Below are 24,667 nucleotides of genomic sequence, written 5' to 3'. Positions count from 1 at the left end.
CTGTTCTAACAGGTAAAACAGGCTCCTCAGTAGTAACTACTGGCATGCTGTCTTCTCATGTAAAGTGATTATTCATATCTGTGAATGCCCATCTGCCAGGCCTTTCACACATTGTCTCGTTCAGTCTTCACTATGATCAATGAAGTAGGAATGGCCACTATAATACAGATAAAGAAAAGGAGGCACGAGAGCTCCTGACCCCTGCCCAGGGTCACGGGCCAGCAGAGCACCAGAGCCAAGCTCTGGGCCGTAAGTTTCACCTCCAAACCCGGCACATTCTGTACTGTGTCCCTGGTGGGTTCTGTGGCCTAGGTGCGTGGGGCCGCACATGGCTAGCACAGCAGAGTGCCGTGGGTGGCTGCCAGAGGAATCCATACAGCCCCTGGGGCCCCCAACATGCTGAGACCCAGGGGATGGCCAGTCTGTGTCTGCCTCTTGAACACTTGAACCTCAGTTGTTTGGAGCACCTTTCATACAGGTGTGGAATGACACACTCTTATCCACCTCACCTTGGAAGAATGAAACTGATCCCAGTGATCGTTAACAGTGACCTTCCCAGGGCTTGCCTGAGCTACTTTCTTTGCAGTTATAAGCAGGCTGTTTTTGACCTGTACAGACAGAAATAATTGTGAGCTAAGAAAGTAGCCCAGACGTCTTGAGGCCATGAGACTCCCATCTTCCTCTCCAGCAACACTCCAGGTCCAGAGTCTACCCTCTGACTTTCTTTACATGCCTAACTCACTGCATCCAGTAGGACACATGCCTTGGGAGCCTTGTGGCATGCAAGGTGTAGAGGTGGCTAGAGACTACTGCAGTGAGGACTCACTGAGGCAGCACATGCATCCAGGCTGGCATGGGGGCTCCAGGGAGCAGCACTGAAGGGAGAGAATGGAGACAGGTACCTTAGTGATTGTGGGGCACGAGAGAGAAAAGAGGAGCCTGAGCTTTCTCACATAGACAATCAGGAGAAAGGGAACACAGACAGTGGGCCGACAGGGAGATGTTCCCTTCTTATAGATAAACGATGGCAAAGTTTCTTAAAATCTCGTAGTTTTTCATCAATTTACATAAAATGATTTAATTAGTGGAAAGGATGAGATGTGTTCCTCCAGACATCATGCTCTTACCACACCCCTTTCCTGTAGACAAAGGTGTGCAGCCCTGGCTCTTTATTAAGAAAGAACACATTGTTCGGGTGGCTGTAAATTCTGGGCTGGACTGTCTTTGCATACACCGCTGTTTTTTGTGAAGGAAAGAGCCAGGTACACATAGTTGTCTGTGAGAGGACTTTGCATTGGCCCCATAGGCAGCAGTGAGCAGCATGGGTGGGAAAGCCCCCGGGGGTGTGCTGCGTCTGGCAGTGTGGAAGGATACAAGGAAGGCTGGCAGTGAGGCCATCTGCCCTCACCTGATGCCACAGTCCCACAGAGACAAAAGAACATGGGCTCTGATGACAGGGTCTGTTAGGAATCCCCCCCTGTCACTTGCAATCTTGTAATATGGGGAAGAAAATCAGCCTTCAGCCCAATCAGAGTGGATACCCCATAGCATCGTGGCAAGTGCAGGGTGCAGTGGCACCTGGAGGAGCCTGTGGCAGGAGCGGGCACTGAGTCTCGGCTCAGCACACACCCACCTCACATCAGATACACGTGGGAAGGCAGAGGCATGTTACTCAGGCTCCGCATGTGCCACACACCCAGGGCAGCACGGCCCTTCCTCCCTTGTGACTGGGAGTTCCTCCTTCCACTCCTTCCTGTCCTGAGTCATCAACTAAACACATGGCTTGGGACCCTTCCCACTAGCTCTGAGTATTTCAGTGTGGTGGCATCAGTGACTAAAGCCACTGGGACTTGGTAATGTTTTTGTCACTATGAGTGGTTAGGCAGTGCTCCTGAGATAGGCTAAGGTCTAGGTAATGTCTGTCTCATTGGGACTCATAGCGAAGTACCAATTTTTACAGTGTGACTAACTCAAATCCTATCAAAAAATTTAACTCTGAAAATGAAGAGAAAGCCATACCCTACTGTTGGTTTCTAAATTGGAAAGCGGTGCAGCAAACTGGTCATAATTCATAGTCACTCTTTCAGAGTTTTTCCTCAGGGTAAAAGAATTAATTAAACCCAATACTATATTAAAATAATTCATTATTTCACTCAGAGGAGCAATGGTTACATGTTGCAGAACGGTTTGTATGATTTGCATTGTGCATTTTCATTTCTGCCTCTTGATACAGGTATACAAGAGCTTGTTAGTTAGCAGGTATTCTGTGGTCAGGCTGAGTGGAACCAAATTGTTTTCTAATGTTATATCAAGAAGTCCTCCTCTTGTCATTTAACTCATGCAAAACCACCTACATTTATTGATATATTTCTTGGGAATGTTTAAGACAAGTGACCTCTGTCTCTTGGATCTACATGAGAAGTGTCCCTAGTGAGTGTTGCCTGTGTTGTCCCATGAAATCCCAGGCAGCCAGCTGGCAGGGCTTGCCATGCATGGCCAGGCTCCGTTCATGCATCAGGGACATAGGAGTTGTACAGCTCACAGACCCCAGGCCGGCTCTAGGCTCAGAGGGGCACCAAGTGAGCATTAAGGAGAGGGTTGCAGAGTGGGACATGTTGAAGGGCTTGTCATAGAGAAACATCCTGGCCGTGAGCCTCTGAGCTGAGGGGCCAGACAGCCATCTAGGAGGCCCAGCGTCCTCACTTGGCTATTCTTGCTCTTTTCCATGCAGATTCTTCTCAAGCCTCATTTTATACCCAAAGCCTTTGAAGAAGAGATTTATATTTTTAAAACTATAGTGACAAAGATTAGATTAGAAAAGGATTTCTATAATGATATATCCACAGTGTGGAGCTGGGGATTTGAAGCCAGATTAGAACCCCTTCAGCAGAGCCCTGCTGAGAGGGCTGCCCGACCCTGAGCGAAACGCAGTGGCTGTCACAGTGCCAGGTGCTGCTGTGTGCACATGGTCCAGGTGAATTTATGTAGCCACATGAGAGAGAGGGTATTGCTAGCCCTGTCTTACAGAGAGCCTAGGCCATCTGCACAAGGTCGCCTAGCTCCCTAGACCCTGAAGCAGAATGCTGCCTCACTACTTAGAAGGCAGAGGTGGGAAGGGGGTCTGGCTGGAGGAAAGCACGTTTGACTAGGAGACCTGACAGTCTGGAGCAGGCAGACCCTGGCAGGAGCCAGAACAGCAGCTGCCACTGTCTCCTTCTGGAGGGCCTTACTTGTCCCCACAACCCATTTAGGACTCTCGTGCTTCTTTTATTTACTTTCATACTGAAGTAAGTATTCCTGAGACTGTAGCCAAATTCGTCTTCTGGGGCATATACACAGCCTGCCCGTGGTGCTGACTGGGTCTTTCATTCAGCACTGCACTGGCGAAGTCCCCACTTGTGTCGAGAGAGGATGTGGCCACATGCTCGAAGAGGGACAGTAGAAGAGGGTGTATGTGTGCGTGTTTCCCAGTGCCTGAGTGAAAGGGCCATAGCAGCCTCTAGAACTTGACCAGACAGGTGGAGGGGCTTTGAAGTATCTAGCCCCTCACCGTGCACGTCTAGAATCTGCCTCCCGTGGTCATGCTTCCTGAGAGCTTACGGTGTGCCGTGCACTGTGGTAAACTACTCACTTTGGTTTAACTCGGGTTAAATTGATAATCATAACTTGAACTGTTATGGAGGCAGTATTATTGAGAAGGAAGAAGCCAAACAACAAAGTAGGATACCCAGAGACTTGCAGTTTATGAAAAAGAAAAAATCAAGTTTAACTCAGAGATTTAAAAGTCCAAGACAACAGCTGTGGTGGTACACCCCTGTAATCCCAGCGACTCAGAAGGCCGATGCAGAAGTATTACAAATTTGTGGACAGCCTGAGCAACTTAGCCAGACGCTGTCTCAAAATAAAAATAAATAAAAAGGGCTAGGGATGTAGCTCAGGGGAAAAGCCCTCTAAGTTCTAGCTTCTATACCTAAACAAACAAACAAATAAATAAATGTATGATAAACATTCTGGGCAACACAGCCCTATTGACAGAAGAAGAGTTGGGAGGGAATATTTTGGTTTGGATTCACATTGGATAACATTTTGGCCAAGACAGGATAATTCGTTTTTTGAAGTTAGAGGCTTAGGTTACTATGGTAGTGGGTTTAGATCCACAGGGACAATAGGGTTGTCTTTTGTTAACTCACCAGTGTTCCTGCCTATCACCTCATTCTGTCATGTTTCATAGGAAAGAAAGCTGGAATCCAATTTTTCAGATTTTTTCCTTGGGTGATTTCAGGATATATTGTTCTAACAGGAGGCCCTTTCATGGAGTTCAGAAGGCTCAGTACTTACTTCTCCCTGGGGCAGCTACAGTCTTGAGTTCTCACCGCTGTCTTCCCTGCTGGGCGCTCTAATTTTTACTCTGACTATCTTCTAGACTAATATTTTCTTCCAGCAGTCCTATAGGCATCTACTCTTATAATTTCTTGTACTGAATCCCATTCTACAAAAAATTCCTAACCGGCAATGTTCTTGAATCCTGAGACTAAAGCATCTTCCATGTGAACATGATATGAATAATGACTGAGAAAGAGATACTGTGTGTGTGTATGTGTGTGTGTGTGTGTGTGTGTGTGTGTGTGTGTGTGTGTGTGTGTGTGTTGGAGAGTAAGTCAAACCAGTAAAAGACGTAGAAAAGAAATGACCAGAAACTTAAGGGGAAAAAAGGAGCAGATTCTGTAAAGCAAGGCAAATGAGTCAAACTGTGAGGCCAGAGATAATTTTTTTCAAGTAAAGGGACAAAATAGAGAAAAGGAGAATGTACATTGAATGAAAGGTATAATATTTATCATGGTGAATGACAACTTACAGGGGTTCAGTAGTAGTGTAATGATATTCCTACACATTTAACTCCAGATGCAACTACAATGATGTTACCAGAACAGTGGCCTAACATCCCAGTGGTGGGCTGGTTAGATGATCCACATTCCTGGAATTTGGTTATGACAAAGAACCAGAGTTGTCAAAATCCCTGAGTTTATAGAGGGAACCCCCAAAACTTTCTCTGACATATAAAGCAAGTTTTTATGTGATCTTGAGAAAAGGCATTTGACAAATTTACTAGTGGCATACCAGGCTTTTAACAGGAGACAATATCTTGAATAACTGTGCAAGGCAACATCACCCACTTATAGGTGATTAAATTTATGTTAATCTGCATAATTCTGTAAGATCTCTTTTTTTTAAAAGAGGGAGAGAGATATAATTTTTTAGTATTTATTTTTTAGTTTTTGGCAGACACAACATCTTTGTATGTGGCGATGAGGATTGAACCCAGGCTGCACACATGCCAGGCAAGTGCACTACCACTTGAGCCACATCCCCACCCCAAGATCTACCTTTTGTGGCATAGTTACATAGTTAAATGGAGAGATGACATATTTCTAATTTTTCAAATTTGATCTCTGAAATATTATTTTGATTTTGTAATTATTAAATGGAGGGGCTAATATAGAAACTTTCACTTGGAAGTTCATACCTAACTGCCCTTACTGCATAGATCCAAGAGCTAAAGTGAGTTTGCTTCCCATTGTTGAATGTAGTGTTTGCATCCACAGACCTCTTAGCTAATCATAGGTGTGTTTACAAACCCCCTCAGTCTACTGCAAGAGTGACTCTTACTCCTTCTGCCTTATAACATAGAGCTATTACTTTCTCAGGACCACACACCCACTCTCAGGACCATACTGACACCATCCTGCCATGGGAACTATGGGAAGTTGTGTTAAGCTCCAAATTAGTCTAATCATCTGTGAAGAATCTATTTGCCGTATTCTATACACAGCTACAAGAGATAATGACTTTCACTGGAATTCAAAGAATAAGACTTAAATGTCCTTATTGTGGTAGTGTGTTGGGGATATTCTTGAGGCTATCTGTCCTACCTTTAATTGAGGATCTCTTGTCTGTGAAGTGACTCAATTCTTGGAACTGAGTAAGTTGTGATTCTCTACTGTATTGATAAGTTAAGACTGCTCACAAAAAAGTTTCTTGCTTTTTTTTAAAAAATATGATAGTCCAAATATGTAGGAATATCATAATTAATTAACTGCTAGTAGTTATATCTGTGGGTAGAGCTATTTTGGTTAGTGCTATAGTCATGTTGCCTATTCTGATAATCACCTATAGGTGTCCCTGAAAATTGGGAAATCACTGAGCCCATTTTGAAGGAATGATCTCTAAGTATCATTACTGCCCTGAAATATATTAAGCTTTTCGAAGATGTTGGCTCTTTCCTTTCAAGTAAATTTCTCAATGTACTGCTGAAAAGAGTGTTCTCTGGGCATACCCAAGGGTGGGTAAGTGGGTAACTACAATAAGAAATATATATTAGTCTTGGCCCCTAGTTTCTGAGACAGAGCTCCTAATACCCTCATAGATAGAGTCACTAGAAGAATCTTTTGTTCTAATAGCTGGTCTTGGCCCTTGTTCCTGGCACATAACTCCTCAAATCCTTGGCATCACCGAAGTGTTTTCTTTTTGTATGCTATTGAGATGACTAAGAGCCAAAGGCTCCTGGATAGCTATATGGGAGGCTAGTTGTCAGGAGAGGTAACCAGGTGATCAGAATTGGCAGTTTCTCTCTTACCTCTCTGTATCCTCCAGGGGAGGGCACAAGGCTGAAGGCTGAGTTCATCAACATCACTTGATGACTTAATCAATTATTTCACATAAGGAAGCCTCCATAGAAATGCCCAACTATTGAGTTGGGGGAGCCTCTGGATTGCTGAATATTCAAGGTGCCTTGAGGGTGTGCACTGAGAGAAGGCATGGGAGCTCTGCTCTTCTCCCATATCTTGCCCTTTGAGTCTTCCATCCAGCTGAACATCTATGTTATTTGTGAGACCCTTTATAATAAACAATTAAACAGAAGAAAAGTGTTTACCTGAGTTCTATAAGCCATAGGAGGGCATTGTGGGTAACCCTGACTTATAAGCATGTGTCACATCCTGGCCTGGTGACTGGCATCTGAAGTAGGGTGGTTTGTGGGACCAAGGCCCTCACTTGTAAGACTAATGCTAACTTCAACCACATTGAGGTAAATGGTACCCTAACAGTGCACACTGAGAATTGTTTGGTTTCTCAAATTTGCTGAAGTTTGAAAAACTGTGAGGATAGAAAGCCCCCAAATTTAGTGCCCAGAGATAAGGTCTTCTACAGGGAGTGAGAATTTAATTTTTAAGTGTATATTTTTTATTCAGTCTACATGATAAACTCACTCCAGATTTCTATTTCCCCAAGTCTTTAAATCTCTTTATCTATAATATACCAAAGATGTTCTGAAATTCAACTTCATTCAATTTGTATACATACGTGCATAGAACAAATAATAAGACATACATGAAAATTATAACATAGAAATTTCAGGACAAAGTGTGCAAAAGGGAGAATGGGGAACTGGGATCAGAAAAGCTTTGGTTATAATTATGATTCTAACCAATTTCTGAAAATAATAGACATATCTGAAACAAAGGCAGTAACTTTGTTGGATCTTGATGGTGTGAACACAAATATTTGTTTATTCTTTGACTTTTCTGTGTTTTCGAAATATTTCATATTAAAATATTTTACCATCTTAAACAATCAATGAATCTAACAGTTATAACTAAATATGCTCATAATACAGATCATATTACAAAAATTGCTGAAATTTGAAAAAGTCATTTTAAAAATAAATACCCTTGCAAAGATTGTTTTTTTAAAAAAAGGTGATTTGCCACTGAGTATAGCTCAGTGATACAGCATTTGAGTAAAATGATGAGACCCTGAGTTTGATTTCCACCAAAACAAACACACACACATACACACACACACACACACACACACACACAGAAACACAAATTTCTAGGAAGACAAAAACAAAGGGAAATGAAAACAAATAAATAAATTTGTTTCTCAATTAATTATTTATGAATAGATCCTAATTATGTGGGTTTTTTTGATGACTAGTTAGGCCAGCCTGATAATTTTAATCAGCTCTTTCTGGAAACCTGCAGATTCCTGAGCTTCCTTCTTCCTAATGTATACTAAAAGTAGGGAGGGGAAGAAGCACAAGAATGGAAAAATTATAGTCTACCATTAAAGTTATCTCAATAATTAACACTGAGCACATATGTTTTGTTTAACACTTTTCACTTGCAAAGGGTTTCTCAAAGCGTGAGTTCTATGTCAGAAAGTCACCTCTACTTTTATCATCTTACAATGGCAGCTGTGATTAGTATTGTCCTTTTCAGTGGTTGCAATAGAGTGAAATGAGAGGAGCTACTGAAGTGAAAAATGCTACCTATCCTGATTCGGGTTCATATATTCTATGGGATTTTTTGTATCTTTAATTCAGAAAGAGTTTAAACCAAGAATCATCAAAGAGGAGAAAGGCCCAGCTCTTAATAATCACTTATATTATTAATAATAATAGAATAATAACTGATCAGGCAAATCAGCTAGATGGAGATACCTAGGTAGTAGAGTGAGGTTTGGACTCAGATGCGCTGAGTTCATACAGTATGACAGTAATTTGAAAAGGGGACATTTAGGAATGCCTGAGTAAATACATTCTCTCCGCAAACTGAACCACTGGGCTCCACCCACTTTCCCCTACCAGGTTCCCTAAGGGAAGGAATGGACCAAGACAACCTGGGTGATGGTCCTAAAGCTTTGGAAGTTCAAAGGACTTTAACGAGGCCTGTTTTTATTTAACCCTCTCATTCACATGCAATGTAGAACTTCATAATCAGGTGCAGATGCCAAGGCCTAACAGGCTGGATACAGTTCCAAGGTCTCACAGGCAGGTGATAGAGCCTGGCCTCCAGTACCTCTCTTTGACACTTCATAGATTCTTCATTCTTTTTCTCTACATGTTCTCTTGGTCTTAACCTTATAATTCCAGGGAGCAAGGGAGAAAATCTAAGGTAATCCCCTCTTGTAATTTTTTTATCAATTTCATAATTCATTAGAAATGACCTCTAGTAATGGTTGTTTCATTACCATAAAACTAATGAAGTTTGTCTGCTTTGACTAAAGTAGCTGATTGTGGAAGATGTTAACCACACATGTATCCATACCAAAAGCTCTCATTTTGTATAGAAAAAGGTCAGATCAATACCAGTCTCTCTTAATATATAGCCAGATTTTTTTCTTTTAGGAGTAAAGCAATAAGTAGAGTGGGGAAGGCTTTTTTATACAAAGTTACATGACATTTTCTGCTTTTGATACACTGATAAATTCATCATCTACTGCTTCCTAACATATCACCCCCAAAACTTAAAAGCATCAAACAACACACATTATCTCAAACTTTCTGACAGCCATTTGACTAGAAGTCTCTGACTCGGGATTGTAAGGAAGGTGTAGGGAACATGTGGAATGGGGCTGTGGTCATTGAGAGTCTAACAGATCCACTTCGGGGTTAGTTCACTCACATGGTGAGAAAGTTGATCTTGGCTGTTAGCATCCTCAACTCTTCTCTACACAGAACATTTATCTATAGAGCACCTTGCTCCCCTCAGAGCAAATGATACTGGAGAGCAAGACAGAGCAAGGAAGAGCTTCTGAGATGGAAGCTGCAGTCTTTTTATAATGGAATCTAGAGTAATGTGTCATTATACTGCCATATCCAGTGAATTATAAGTGAGTCATTAAATGTAACCCACATACAATGGAAGGGAAATTGGGTTGCATTTCTTGGATCAAGGAATATCCAAGAATTTGTGGACATGGCTTTACAACCTTGCTTTGACCAAATGCTCAACTTTTGTAAGAGAAAGCACATAAAGTGAATTTATTTCTTTTCAGAGGGTTCACATGCTGGTAAAACCGATAAAAACAGATAAAAGCTCTCTTGCTATTTCATTGATAGTTCCTTCTATTCTCTTTGCAGCCACCCCCTCCTCTGCAGGCCTTGGAAGGCTGGACTTTCCCAGCTGCTCAGCCTGAACTTTATGGACACTTTTACCTTACAACTTCATCCCAAACTGTGCTTTATATACCAGTCTCTACTCCATCACTCTCATATTTCTAACTTCATCCCTGATCTCTCCTTTCAATTTCCATTTTATATATCCAGCTGCTCCTTGACATCTCCACACAGACGGCATCAATTTAAAATGTACCATGGCTAACAGAGAACTCTCGGTTCCTTCCACTTCTTTCCTGGCCTTATCATTTTTAGTAAATCTACCCCCATGTTTAAACTCTTCTTATTACATATCTAATCCCTGAGCAAGTCTTGTCATCACTTCTTTATAAATATTTTGCCCGAATCTACCAAACTCTCTCCACCTCCATTGCCACCACTCTGGCCAACCTAACTTTCTTTCTCACCTGGACTACTGTAATAGCCTAAAGAGAGCCTTTTTCCTGATTCTCTCCTTCCACTTCTCCCTTCCTCCCTCTGTTCTTCTTTTTCCCTCCCTTTCTTTCTTCCTTTTTTCTTCCTAGTTCCTGTAACTATTTTTCATTACAGCAGTGGTGGTATTGTGAAAATGTTGTCAGTTCATTTTACTCTGCCATTTAAAATTCCATGTGGCTTTTTATTTCACTTAGAACAATAAATCTCAACACTTTGGGCAGATTTACAATCTTTTACCTGTCCCTTGTCTCTGCGAACTTTTCACCCACATTAATCTTCATCATTAGTATACACTGTGTGTGTGTGTGTGTGTGTGTGTGTGTGTGTGTAGGTGGGTGTTTGCATGTATACGTGTGTTATGTGCATGCTGTGTGTATTACTGTATTAGTGTGTGTGTCTGAGAATGTGTCTGTGTGAATTGCGTGTGTGTGTGTGTTTGTGCACAATGGTGTGTATCTGGTATGCTCTTGTCTACACAAGCCATTCTGATTGATAGGTAGTTTAGATAGAATAGAATAGAGAGCACCCTGGAGAATACTCAAGAGACCACAGACATCCTCTCTCTCAATATTTATATTTCTCTGGAGATTCATTAAGTTTAAGTGGTCTCTTGTCAATTGCATCTTGCTCTAAACTTGGGTTGTTTAATTATATTTCTGCCTGTTTAGGGTCCATGTAAATAAGTAAACAGCAAATATCACAGAAAACTGGATCTTGCTATCATTCACTTAGCACAGGGCCAGAAATGTACAATGAACTCACAAAGAAAATGAATGAATACACCTATTTCACAGCTTGCATTTCATTATGACCTTTTGGTGTACTGTTTTAACCATAGTCGAAGTACCATGCAATTGTCATTCCTTAAAAAAGGATCTCTTTGCTTTTAGAAAATCTCTTGGAATTTGTGTAATTTTAAGCTGCAGGCATTATGCTGTCCCTTAGGGAAAGCTGCACCTCACTGTTAAATATACAGGGTACACTGAGCATTGCATCGTGTGAGGAAGTTTTGCCTCCTTTTTCTTGGAGTGTCCAAGTTCTTCATGTGGTAGGTATAATGATTAGTATGAACCGGAGGATATGGGTTTGTATACATCTGGGATCTTTAAAAATTACAAAGCCAAAGACATCAGCTTAGTCCTTTGGAGAAAAAGGAAAATAGATTAGAAGCTCAAACATATAGTTTGAAAACAAGAATTTAAAATTCTTGGTATCCCCTTTAAGGTCATGATCAAAAAAGAAGATAGCTTTTTGACAACCGCCCCAACAGACACAGTTATGTTTAGGTCTAAAACAAATTTACCTAAGAAACGAATTGTATTTTAAGAAAAATCTGTTTCTTTTTCTTCTTTTTTTTTCAGTTGTAGTTGGATGCAATAACTTTATTTTACTTACTTATTTATATGTGATGCTGAGGATCGAACCCAGCAACCTGCACGTGCTAGGCAAGTGCTCTGCCACAGAACCACAACCCCAGTCCCTCTGTTGCTTTTCTTAAAGTATCCTAAAGAAGCATAGGTTTTTAATAAATTTGTAAGTGAATAAACAATGAGTTTTTCTTTCCCATGTAAGTGCCACAAATCACCAACTCATAGCTTACCTTTTTCTTCCTTGTGCTAGTGTGAGTTCAGTTATTCTATACTATTTAAGTTTAGAAACAGATAATGCTCTATGGAAATGCCAAGAATGCTACTTCTGATGATTTCCTTTAGGAAGATTTATTTAAAAGCCTATATATTTCTACATTATACATTTCTGCAATCAACAAAAAGAAAAAAAACAACTTGAAGTTCTAGTGATCACTGGGAAAGAAAAATTTTTGTTCAGGATTTCTTTCAAACTTTGTTTCAACAGGGGTTAAGATAGATAGAACTTTACATTCTGCCTATCTTCAAACCTGTGTGTGGTGTGTGTATATGAGCACATCCATGTGGACACTCTTTTCTCAAAATTTTTCTCATAAGTTTGATATGAGAGGGTTTAGTCAGATCTGGCATCACCATGACCAAAATGCCTGATAAAAACAATGTAGAGGAGGATATGTTTATTTGGGGCTCATATTTTCAGAAGTTCAGTCCATGGTCAGCCAGTTCCATAGCTCTGAGCCCAAGATGAGGCAGGACATCGTGGCAGAAGGCTGTGGCAGAGGACAGCAGCTCAGGACATAGCAATGAAGAAACAGAGTGCTTTGCTTGCCAGGGACAAAGTGTAAACTGCCAAGTCACAGCCCTGAGACCTGTCTTCTCTAGTCACACCCTACCTACCTACCAGTTAATCCATATCAGTGGATTAATGCCCTCATCAGGCCACAACTCTCATCATCTAAACATTTCACCTCTGAACATCCTTGAGTCGTCTCCCACATGAGATTTTGGGGGACAACACATAACCACACCATAACAGAGATATGATAAAGATAATTAATTGCAAAACATCTACATAAATTTTATGACAATTTATGATTGCAAACCCAAATGGACATAGAAGAAATTACCCAAGAATTTGTGTTTTTATTGTATTGCTTTACCTGTAAATGCACTGGGTCTTTAAGTTAGCTTGTTTGGTTTTCTCTTATATTAAGAAAAACCATTTGTTAGGCCTGAGATTTTAGGATACATTTTGGGCATTGAATATATTTTCCTCTTATTTATGAGAAGACACGGAGAAATGTGGCAAATTGAACACAAATGCTAGTGATTCTAAAGCTCATTTTAGTTTAAATTTTTACTACAGTCAGGAAAAATTATAAAAATATTTTATTAGAATTGGGAGTACTCCACAGAAACTGAAGATATCCTCACTTTTAAAATTGTGGTCTTATTCTTACTCTTCTAATTTAGTTCATTATTATCATTTTAGCATTGAGGATAAATTTAAATTAAAATACTTATAATTTGTGGATGTATATGATAGTCCTGAATTAATTTTGGTTAACCCTTCAAAACTCACAAGTTTATATCTAATAGAAAATAATTGCATTAAAATATAATTATATTCTCATAGTCTTTACCAATAAAGTGAATTCTAGGTAAACTAGTTTAAAAAAAACTGACACGATGTTGAATTCTTCTGGTTTTCCAAACTTCATGTCTCCCAAATGATATCTGGTTCCCAGTTCTTCCAGTCACTCATGGCTTTCTCACTCTCATTAGTTAGCTCTTGCCCATTTGGATAAATAAGCACATTTCATTTTAGATAGTGGAGCAGTCTGTTATATAAAAACATGCCCCTTATTCATAGTGTGGTGCGATTTTTAAATTAATTTAGAAGCTATGTAGTCCTAGCTTGGGAGGGAATAAAAACACCCAGAAAAACAGTTTTTAATCCTCCCATAAGGCAATTTGGAGAAGTTGTATTATTTTATAATAATTCTTAAAAATTAGAACTTATCATATAAAATTAAATAAAATATAAAACTTCTGTAATTTATTATCAGGATTTGACAATAATGAGCTGTATGTAATACATTTGTGTTTTACAGTTTAATTTTTCATGTAAAAGAAGTTTTGTATATAAAATTAATTCAGTGAATAACACATTTAGTATTCAAGTCATAGAAAGGGGAAGACTGAAGTGGAAGATAAAGAGATATTATTAATAGAGCAGAGTTATTTTGGAGCATAAAACAAGCAAATGAAACCCAAAGAAGAAGTTTTATGGCAAGTAGTTATATCCCAAGTACTATTTTAAAAGGTACATTAAATTTTCTACAGTTCCATATAAAGCAAATGTTGGTATTTACACCTTTATTGAAGCTTTTTATTTTGGGGAGTACAAATAAAACTATCAATGACAGACAGAAAAATATTTGAAATTCTTTATGAGGATGAAAAAATCCAGGAATCTTTGTAATTGTACCATATTAATTTGAAATACTGAATTGTGAAGTTATTTTTCCAATTTGAATCTCTCTGCACCTTATTTTGCACGTGGTATTAAATGCCAATAGACATTTTACTGTCACTTTCTGAAATGTTTGTCTGCAAAAATTTAGACAGATACAAAAGATAATGAAGGGTAAGAATTATGATTATTGACATTAATTCCCAAACATTTCTGTTCCATTATCATTAGCCTCTAGGAGTTGAACTGTGAGTCAATTAGATATACAAGCTTAAACTATAGCCCTGACCTTCAACTTTGAAAGGTTTCACAGGCTTTGTTTAGATAGGGGAGTGAGACAGGGTGGATACTCTAACACACAATTCTGTCTGTTGCTGTAAAAAAGAAACAAACTAAATGTGTATGCTGTACCAAGATGGAGGTGTTGGAAAAATCTTTGTCAATTAGACCAGCAATATATTTCATAGTTGTTTTCCATTTTATTTTAACTTACCAATAGTTAACCATGAAATTATTAGCACATTTCTCAAGTTAAGAAAGAAATTATGGACCAAATGGAAGACAAACTGATTGTCTTTTGTAATGACTTTGCAACCACTAGATTATGACTATAACCAGCCTCCCTCTGGGTCTTCCAACATTTCCTTTAATTTCTGTTCTAGTCTCCAAGAAGCAATAGCATCAACATTTTTATACAATAGAATTCTATCACCTATATACAGGATTTCATTTAAAATGTTTTATTATCTAAATTAGGAAAATCCAGAGTCATTATTTTTCAGTGTTAAAGTTTTCTCAAAAGTAAATGTGGAATACAATTACCTAATGGAATGGTACATGTAAAGTGATTATTACAGTGTCTGGCATATATTTAAGACCCAATGAAGTTAGCAGGAATTATTATTGTTTTTATCTTTTCATGGTTATTTTAATCATCATTATTTTGTGCTCACTGTGAATGTTTTGAAGAAACTGCATACTGAAAAGGATGCACTAGGATTTTAATTTTATGGTTTGCACATTGATTTCTTATCAGGTTAACTGAGGATGACACTATTATAAATTTAGATTGAGTCCTATGTAAAATTGTGATGTACATGATATTTTTACTTTTAAAAGGTTTATATCTTCTTCTTTTTAAAAAATTCTTAATACCTTTTTAATTGTAGATGGACACAATATCTTCATTTTTCTTTATTTATTCTTATGTGGTGCTAAGGATCAAACGCAGGACCTCACGAATATGAGGCAAGCACTCTACCACTGAGCTACAACCCCATCCCTGTTTATATCTTCTTATATAAAGTCTATAACATCTTCTGTCTCTCCAAGCAGGTATCTCTGATTGGGAAATTAAACAGATTCATTTACTCAATTCATGGTCCATTCAACATCAATTCTTTGTATTTCTTTTTATCATTTCTTAGCCCTAGTTTCTTATTCTGCTATGTTAGGGTCCTGTTCTCTGTTGTACAGGGAGTCTCAGAGATATCTGAGCAATCTAATAGTGAATGATTATTAAAAATTGATAATAGGTTAATCTACCTTTTGGTGTTGCCATTCACAGCTCTAAGAAAGCAATTAAAAGGATTTAAGCCATATTTTAAAATGTTTAACTGTCAATTAGAATCTCCTCCTTTGTATCCCTTGTCAAGAGGTTTATCATTGTCATTCAGGGTTGCTCCAAATCTCTCTCTAGATCTTTAGCACATTCATTCAATATCCTCCTTCAACCATTCCCATGTTTTGGAATTGACATAAACCCCTAAAGCCTACTTTGTGGTGAGTGCTCCTGATAAGAAAGAAACTTACCTTTCTTCTCAGATATACTACTTTGTTGACTCATTCTTTCAGATATTTCAATAGAGCTTATGATGTTAGGATTCACAGATGCATTGTTACTCCTGCAAAACTATTTTAACAGCTTTCTTCACTTTCTCTCACATTGCAGTAGGAATGGTGGAGTTCATACTTGGTAAAGGTTAGTTTTTGTTTTCATTTATTAAAAACATGTTCAACTCTTACATGTAAAGCTTTGCCTCTCTTATCTTTTTTTGTTTTGTTTTTCCTTTCTTATTTTTCCTCCAAGATTTATGTGGTGGCTCCTCACCCCCATAATAATAGAACTATTGCCACCAGAAAGAGGATTTGAATAGCATTATGGAAAAAGTTGAGAAAACACTTTGAAGAACACTGTCCTCCTATAACATCTGTTGAAGAGATGTCTTCAGGAGATTGAGGCAGAAGACTGCCTGTCACTATGGCTGAAAGAACACTGCCTTGTAAGAATGTGAGTAGCAGGGTGAAGCAGAGAGGACTTTGAGCTATTTTTCTATGTAATCCCTTGAGGAGTTTTGGTTTGGTTTCTTTTTTCTTTTTTTGGTGCCAGGAATTAAACTCAGGGGCACTCGACCACTGAGGCACATCCCCAGCTATATTTTGTATTTTATTTAGAGACAAGGTTTCACTGAGTTGCTTAGCACCTCGCTCTTGCTGATGCTGGCTTTGAACTCTCAATCCATCTGCCTTGGCCCCCTGAGCCTCTGGGATTACAGACTTGTGCCACAGTGCCTGACCTGGTCTGGTTTCTTAATCTCTGTTTCTCCAGCATCGGTACAACATCTAGCTCTTCCCAAGTATTCAATGAATGGAGTTTCATGTAGAATACACAGTGGGTACCTAATGGACTTCCACAGAGAAACCATAGTTAAAAATGGTGAGGAACAAGAGGCGCCTGCCAAAGAAATAATTAGTGTTGAGTAGAAAAGAGGGTAAAGGCCACATGACAAACCAACCATTAGCAGCCATGGATCCCACAGTATTTCATACAGAAAACCTTTGACAAAAAAATAAGTTTTATAATTGTCTTAGGCTAACTTGTTCAAAAATTAACTCTTTGGAGAAACTTTTACTGTCTCAAACACAATTAGATGAGGTAAAGTCAGTTTAAACCCTCATTTTAAAAATAACTGGTGTGCCTACACAATTATGTTGAAAATTCTGATGATATTTACACAGTGCAATAAACAATGTTGTACTTGTGTGTTAATAAAACAAATACCCTAATAACATCCTATTCAAGAGAACATGCTTTTTTTTTTTTTTAAGAAGATTCTGCGGATCATCTATCTGACATCAAGAACCCTTTATATTCTTTTGAGAAATGTTGCTGGCATTGATTAATATCACTCCTGGAGGCTATTTCCAAGCCAATGTTGTAACTAAATTGAAGGAGCAGGCAGGTGTGTTGGACCTTTTTAATACAGGATTGACACCTCAATAAATCAAAGGCCGTAAAGGAAAATAATTAACAAGAAAATACAGAAACTATTTACTCAAAAATCTTACACAGCACTAGCTAAATCAGTTCCTATTAAATAATTTACTTTGTCTTTTTCCTCCTTTTACTAATAAACACTTAACATTTTCTTGCTCTTTTTCTCCTCAGGATATTAAAAAGAAACCATCAGTATGTGCATATTATTAATATGAATGTAAGCCTATGAATATATATTATTCATACATATGCATAAGCTTATATTCATTTTTTAGAATATATATATATATATATATATATATACACATTAAATATTCACACATATAGCTAGACAAATCTCTGTTTTCTTATATAGGAAAAAAAAATCCTTTGAAAACTTAATGGAATTCTGATCAAAACTACTATCTCATAGCTTATATTTTTTTTCTTTACTTATTTTCTTTCATTATTTTTTTGGTAGCAGGAATTGAACCTAAGGGTGCTTAACTACTGAGCAGTCCCAGGCCCTTTTTATTTTTCATTTTGAGACAGGGTCTCGCTAAGTTGCTTAGGGCCTCGATAAATTACCTGAGGCTGGCCTTGAACTTGAGATCCTCATGCCTCAGCAACTGGGATAACAGGCATGTGCCACCATGCCCATCTCAGAGTTTGTTTTTCCCAATCCAAGTGATAGTAATGAAGAAGTTTATAAGATTCAGGAACTGGCCTTACTTAAATGACCCTAATTTTTCTGTTAAAATTTCTTCCTAAATCCCCACTGTTGATGTAAGGCTGCTGTGTCCACCAGTTCAGACTAAATTTAAGTGTTGAGTTCTAGTCCATACATGTCACAGGCTTCCCCCAGGTATGAGTGCAGTGCATGTTAGATTTTGTAAAGAAATGAAGTCTAAGGAAAAAGGGCAACTGTCAACCACATTGTCCTGTTCAAGCATGCACATGTTTTATTTAAGTATGCTCCAAAGGTCTATTTTTTCCAGCATAATGCAGGTATTATGCTATTCTTTGAAATAAGATATATGAACTTCAAACAAAATCGTCAAAACAATGACCTTATTTATTTCATATGGTACACAGAAATAATTACATTTCACTTACAATACAGATGCACTTAACACAGCCATCGATAGTCACTCACCACCAACACAGTATATTTTTTAAATCACCTAAAACATCAAAAAGTTTTTTTTCTTTTCCAAACATATAAATAAATTAATATTTTGGTTAAGTGATAAATGAAAAGAGGAGGAAGAATTGTCAACTAAAATAACCTAACTGCATTTTCCTTGATATAACACCAAGAACTTGAAAATAGAACTTCTTGTTGAGAATCAAAAGACATTAAGTATTCCTGATTGTAATTCCTTAGTCTAGTTTTAAAAAAATGTTCTCAATAAATGCCATCAAAGAAGTTTCACTATATATTTGCTCTAGAAGCATGAAGTGACAGGAAGCAGGTGTTAATATAATTGTTAATATTCACACTGCTGGAAGATTAGTAGCTTTTTAAAAGACATACTAGGAATAAAGCCAATTCTTCCCAAGAGACAGTAGTTTATCTTACTTTCACTCAGCAAATTTTATTAAAAGCTACTGTGTGCACAACATGGTTCTAGAAGCTATTCTAGAAATGGGAAGCAAGAATTTCTGACTTTACCCAAAAAATGATTGGATTAATTAATTTTTATAAGTTATGATAAGCATTTGAAGATCTCTATAATAGAGGGATAATTATTAACTCTTTCCATGTATAGAAACTAAGCTTTATTCCTTACAGTGGTGGCTCAGAATGAACAAAACTTTATTTGACATAAAACTTTTTTACACTGTCTCGTGCATTCATGTCTGCTGATTTATTCTAAGGATGTAAAGGTATAAAGACTTTTCACTTAAATGTACACAGAAATCAATCTTGCATCATCAGGCTCCTGTCCTCCCAATTTCATGGAGAACGCTGCACCTGGCCAAACACAGGACCTTTCTGAGATAAATTGGTGCCCCCTTCATGAATGGCATTGGCCGAATGTTTTCATCAAATACTGTGACATGAAGCACTCCCATTTATCTCTGCATTCCAATTCACATTATATATTCTCAACATGTATTCAAGATCTAAAGCAAAATAAATAATACATCAAATAAGATTCTGAGATCGTCGATCCTGTGATATTAGTCCCAGTCATCTCTTCAGGAAACACATCCTAATATATCTAGTATCTGGGCTTTTCCATAAACAGCAAAGACATTAGAGACAATTCATAGAAGTCAACTCCTTCTCTCTAGCTTTTGACAAGGGGATTGATGACAATCTACTTAGAAGATAATTTATTGGGGAATACAAAAGTAGGAAAGTCACTTGAACTACACTAAACACTGATTATAAACACTATTTATCTGATGATAATGAACCCAATACAAAGGTATCCTAGAAATACAGAATGCACTGGGTCACAGCAATACAGTGGACCAAAGAATACTACTGAAAAACATGGATGGCACAGTAGTTTTGGATTAAAAATTTACCTAAACCTTGCAACACCAGAACTTTTTCTATGGATGTGGCTCTTACTGTACCTATAATCTGGAAAGTACAACCACCAAAAAATCCAGATTCCTGATACAACATGTGTGCAGTGAATTATTGCAGTTGTAACAGTCACTAGGTGCAAGGTTAAACAATAATACTGAACTATCTGAACACTTCAGATTTACTAGTGAGCATCCCCATGAGAAATGCTGCAGTTCTAAAAGGAGTTTATTTGCACAGCCCACCATGGAACAATCAGCTTGTTGTAAGTGTACAGAAATTCCCCTTTCTACAATTATGGTTTATCATGCCTATTCTGAAGACAACATAAGAAAACTGAGATCACTGCTCCAAAGAATCCTAGCATGCATTATGATGGTTTCCTTCAGTCAATAAAAATGTGTTGTATGAGTTTTTTCCCATATGTAATAATCTTCGTCATAGCCAATGTTCATGGTTTTAACAGGAAAAATTTTTATCAAAACTTTTTTCATATTTTTTTTTCATTCAACTGGAACATTTTTATTCAAAGATTTATTTTATTTGTTTTGTGCTCATTCACAAAGTCAAAGGGCCACAGAATATTCCTCTGTATAACAGGTCAAACTCTGTCTAGAAATGTCATTGGTGGTTTTATTCACATCCTCGAGTTTAGAAGATTTATTTTTGTTTCACTATCAGCCTTCTTGTTTTGCTGTCTTAGTCTGCAAAATATTTATTTATTTTTTCTTTCATCTACTTTGAGATTCTTTCCACAGCCAGGGCTCAAATTCTCTTAAACCTAATCCAATTGCCTTACAATGCAGACACCCTGACAATATTTCCTCCTGAGTACTCAGGAGATTCTGGCCTGTCATCATCTTCTGGTGTGGTTACTGGAGATGTTGGGATGCTTATTATTGCTATAGTCACATAAGGTTGTTCACAGTTTAGTTTAACACACTCTTCCATTTTGGCATTTAAGTTGGATTGGCTGATGAGGAAAAAAAATAGATTTAAGAAAAGAAGATATTTATTTAATTTTTCTCATTAAGCTGAAAAATGTACATTTTAATGCATGTAAGTAAAATTTTAAATATTCAGGAAAATTATCACATAAAAATGAAACATTAAAACTTAATATGAAACATCAAAACTTAATGTATATTATCTTGAACATTAACAAGTTCATTAATGTTAAAGACAATTCTTAAAGCCAGCTCAACTGTTTCTCAAACAAACTGCATTATAAATGTAAGAAAGAAAAAGGACCAGGTAAGATCTGGACAACCTGAACTGAGCAAAGTAAAATAACTTTAAGATAGAAACTCAGAGTTTGATATTTCATGTGATTTCTCAATTCCTTTGTCCACAAACTCCTTTCATCATTATGTCTTTTCAAAGTACATAATGCAAATAAACCCTCAATTTAGTGATGATCATATCTTAAGAAGCCAAAAAAGTTAGCTGTTCCCATTTAGTAATTGAAGGTTTTCTCAAAATATATTTTTAACCAGTATGTTATACTCTTTGGGAGAAGGAGAAGGAGAAGGATCAAGAAGAGTATAAACAGGAATTGAAACTATTTTCATGGAAAATGACTAAAATGTTTATGTCATAATATTTTCTTCTTAAAACTGTCACCATTTTCTACTTTGTTTTATGATAGATGTAAAATATCTTAAAGATAAAAATTCTTCATTGTCCTAAATTTTAAAATTGTTGTCCAATTTTTATAAATCAACGTAGTCTGAATTCAGAATCTCATCTTGGTTTTCAACATAGCTTCTTAAATGCCAACAAAGAAGCAAGACTGAACTTATAGAGGGTCACTCTAATAATATATGCTCTTCAAATAAAAGAATGAAGTAAAAAACATTTTGGCAGAAGTTGATCTTTTTAATGTATAATTTAAATATATTACTTTTTATTAGACATTTATGGTTAAAAAAAGTAAATAATGAAAAGTAAAGGGAAAATGTCAGTGTAAAAGTTTCACATAAATTTTCCATAAATTAACTGGTAAACAATTTTAGAATTTAACTTATCTTTTTGATATCAGATTGATTTTTGTATTTTATGTGGCCAAAAAACATCTTTTGGATCAAAAGTATAGGTTAAGAAAAGATTTGTGGAGGCATAGTTTTAATTTTCACTGTTCCATTGAATATGTTAGTATATTTTAGGTACTATTGAATCACTTTCAATCATATCGATGTCAGTTTCACTTGTCTTTTTTAGTAGTTTTGACTGTCATTTCAGGCTCTTTGAGTTGACATATGGGGCTCCTGGGTATAGAGGTCCTTGCTCAAACAAAAAATTGTAGAGTTGAAGCAATAAAAACATTGTTAGTCATCTTTTCTTCTTCCTGTTGTTAATACTAACATAATTACTATTTTTGACCCCAAGGGATATGCCAGTGGACTCCTTCTCCTACCTGCTGCACAGTTTTGTTCCTTTCTCAGCCCTAGGAGCTAGGACTTCCCTGCTCATAGGTGGCAATGTGACAGCAGGGACAGAGCCTGTGAACCAGTAGATTCATCCAGGTACCTGTTAGATAGAGGAGTTCTGTCCACACACCGGATTGGAATCATGCTGAGTTCCTGCATGCTGCCTCCATGACTCCCAGATACGTCGGCATTTCGGATGCAGAAAGTTTTTTGTGTCAATGTGAACAGCAAGTGCTGGTGACTCCTTGTTGTGAAGAGAGAGATGGGCTGTGACTTGAAGGACGGTTAATGGTGGCAACTTCCATGCAGCTTTCTTCAAAGACTTGTTTATCCACGAATTCATGATACTATTTCGGAGTTGAAAGAAAATGTGAAGAAAGCAGAGAAGCACATTTGAAATTAAAAAACAAAATGTATAGCTTTCTTTTACTAACACCATTTTCCAACAGATTAGGATATTAGAACCAATTTTCTTTGATACTTGTGTGGAAATAAAATCTCTCTAGTTAGACTGAGGGATTGACATGTGCCAGTGGATCCAGTGTTCATTGACAAATTAACTTTATCTTAGAATATAATTTATGAATTTAAGCATAAAATCAGGAAGTCAGAAGTTAGAAGGGAAAAAATTTACATTGACTTTTTTTTAAACAAATTGAAATCATGAAAAGAGGTTATTTTATAGAACACCACGAGTAATACTGTTAAATAATAGCAAATATCTTCACATGGGAATGAAAAAATTTTAATCTGAAAATAAGATATTGAAGAAACTTCCAATTTCTTTAGATGTTTCCCTAAAATTTCTGGTATATAAGAAAATATAACTTATTAGCTAAGAAAATAAAATGTTTATCTGTAAAATGGGTCACTGTGCTTGACTCAGAATGAATGAGCACTGAACTTTCATGGCCTCTTTGTGATATATCACAGGGAGAACTCATGACCTCAGTCTGTGTTCAGGGTGTGTTTGTGTGTGTGTGTGCACATGCGTGTGCATAGTGCTGGGGATTGAACCTTGGTAGAGAACACTGCTCTACCACTCAGCTACATTCCAGCCTTCTTATTTTTTATTTTGAGACAGAGTCTTGCTAAATTGCCCATGCTGGCCTCCAACTTGCGATCCTCCTGTGTCAGCCTTGGGATATGCTGAGATTGCAGGCTTCCACCACACTGCCCCAGCTGTTCTCCACCCACTACCTTCTAGCCGTTAGGCAATCAGTAATGGGCATCATTTCACACACCCTATTTTATAGGTGCACAGCGTCAATTTTACTTTTAAAATGTTTAGTAAAGAATTGACTCCTAAAATGCTTATGCAAGAATTTTACCTCAGAAATAGAAGGGAAATATTTTGGTCTGAATTGCTAGAGAATAACTTCAATTACTGTTTTTCCTTTGTGTGCACAGAAATGGCCTTCTAATGGAATACTTTGCACATATTGAATTTCACTTAACCATCGCTCATCCTAAAATATTAGTAAAACAATTGAAGCAATTCACTGGATAATAGGAAATAGATTGTTTTAGTTACTCATTTGTCATCTCTTTGCTGAGAAAAGCATTTGAAACACATGAAATTTAACATTCTACTGTTTAGAGTCCAGAGAATAATTTGATTAGATAAGGCAAAATTTCATGTTAAATATTACATTTTAGAGGAAAAAAAGTGCACAAAAGATTCATAATCTGATTTCTTCTTTTACAATGTACATTTCACACACATAAAGCAAGTTATCCTGAATGAGATTTTAATTTATCTCCTAGCAATTAGAATTGAAGGAGTCATTCTGTTATTGGTTACCCTATATTTTTATAGGTGGTGTTTAAAGTAATTTTTGATTTAAAAAAATAGTTTTCATTGGTAAAGTAATTGAAAAAAGAAAACAAGACAAAGGTAAATGCATTCTACCATTATCATTTAAGTTCATCTAATATCATGTAAGCTCCAAAGTATCATTCTTTAAAACTGAATACAAAGTAAGCACTAAGAATGTACTAATAGATTATAGACTTGTCCATATATTCGTTTAAAAATTCAAATATAATTATGTATTATCCTGTTAAAACACTTAACTGATTTCCATCTATCAGGACACAAAAATCAAAATAGCTCACTTGACTCCAAAGACTGACATTATCCAGCCACTGTCTCTGCTTCCTCTTGGGCCATGCTACACTTGCTCCTTTGAGTCACCCTC

The 24,667-nt window shown here is 37.2% G+C and overlaps 1 long non-coding RNA gene across 3 annotated transcripts in view; it reads left to right on the top strand.

Moving 5' to 3' along the window:
- The window catches only part of LOC144373314 (uncharacterized), a 28,096-nt gene extending 5,210 nt beyond the window's left edge, over positions 1-22,886 (top strand). The window contains exons 3-4 of one of the 3 annotated variants that reach the window (XR_013433039.1): positions 16,326-16,526; positions 22,426-22,886. This is a non-coding gene — a long non-coding RNA (uncharacterized LOC144373314). Of the gene's footprint in view, positions 1-16,187; positions 16,221-16,325; positions 16,527-22,425 lie in introns of those variants that run through there. The other 2 variants (XR_013433041.1, XR_013433040.1) reach the window with 2 other exon arrangements.
- Positions 22,887-24,667: the final 1,781 nt, after the last annotated feature.

Source organism: Ictidomys tridecemlineatus, unplaced genomic scaffold (assembly GCF_052094955.1).
Source record: "Ictidomys tridecemlineatus isolate mIctTri1 unplaced genomic scaffold, mIctTri1.hap1 Scaffold_350, whole genome shotgun sequence".
Taxonomy (NCBI): Eukaryota; Metazoa; Chordata; class Mammalia; order Rodentia; family Sciuridae; genus Ictidomys; species Ictidomys tridecemlineatus.
The sequence above is the reverse complement of the archived record's forward strand: the minus strand, read 5'-3'. Positions and strand labels throughout refer to the sequence as shown.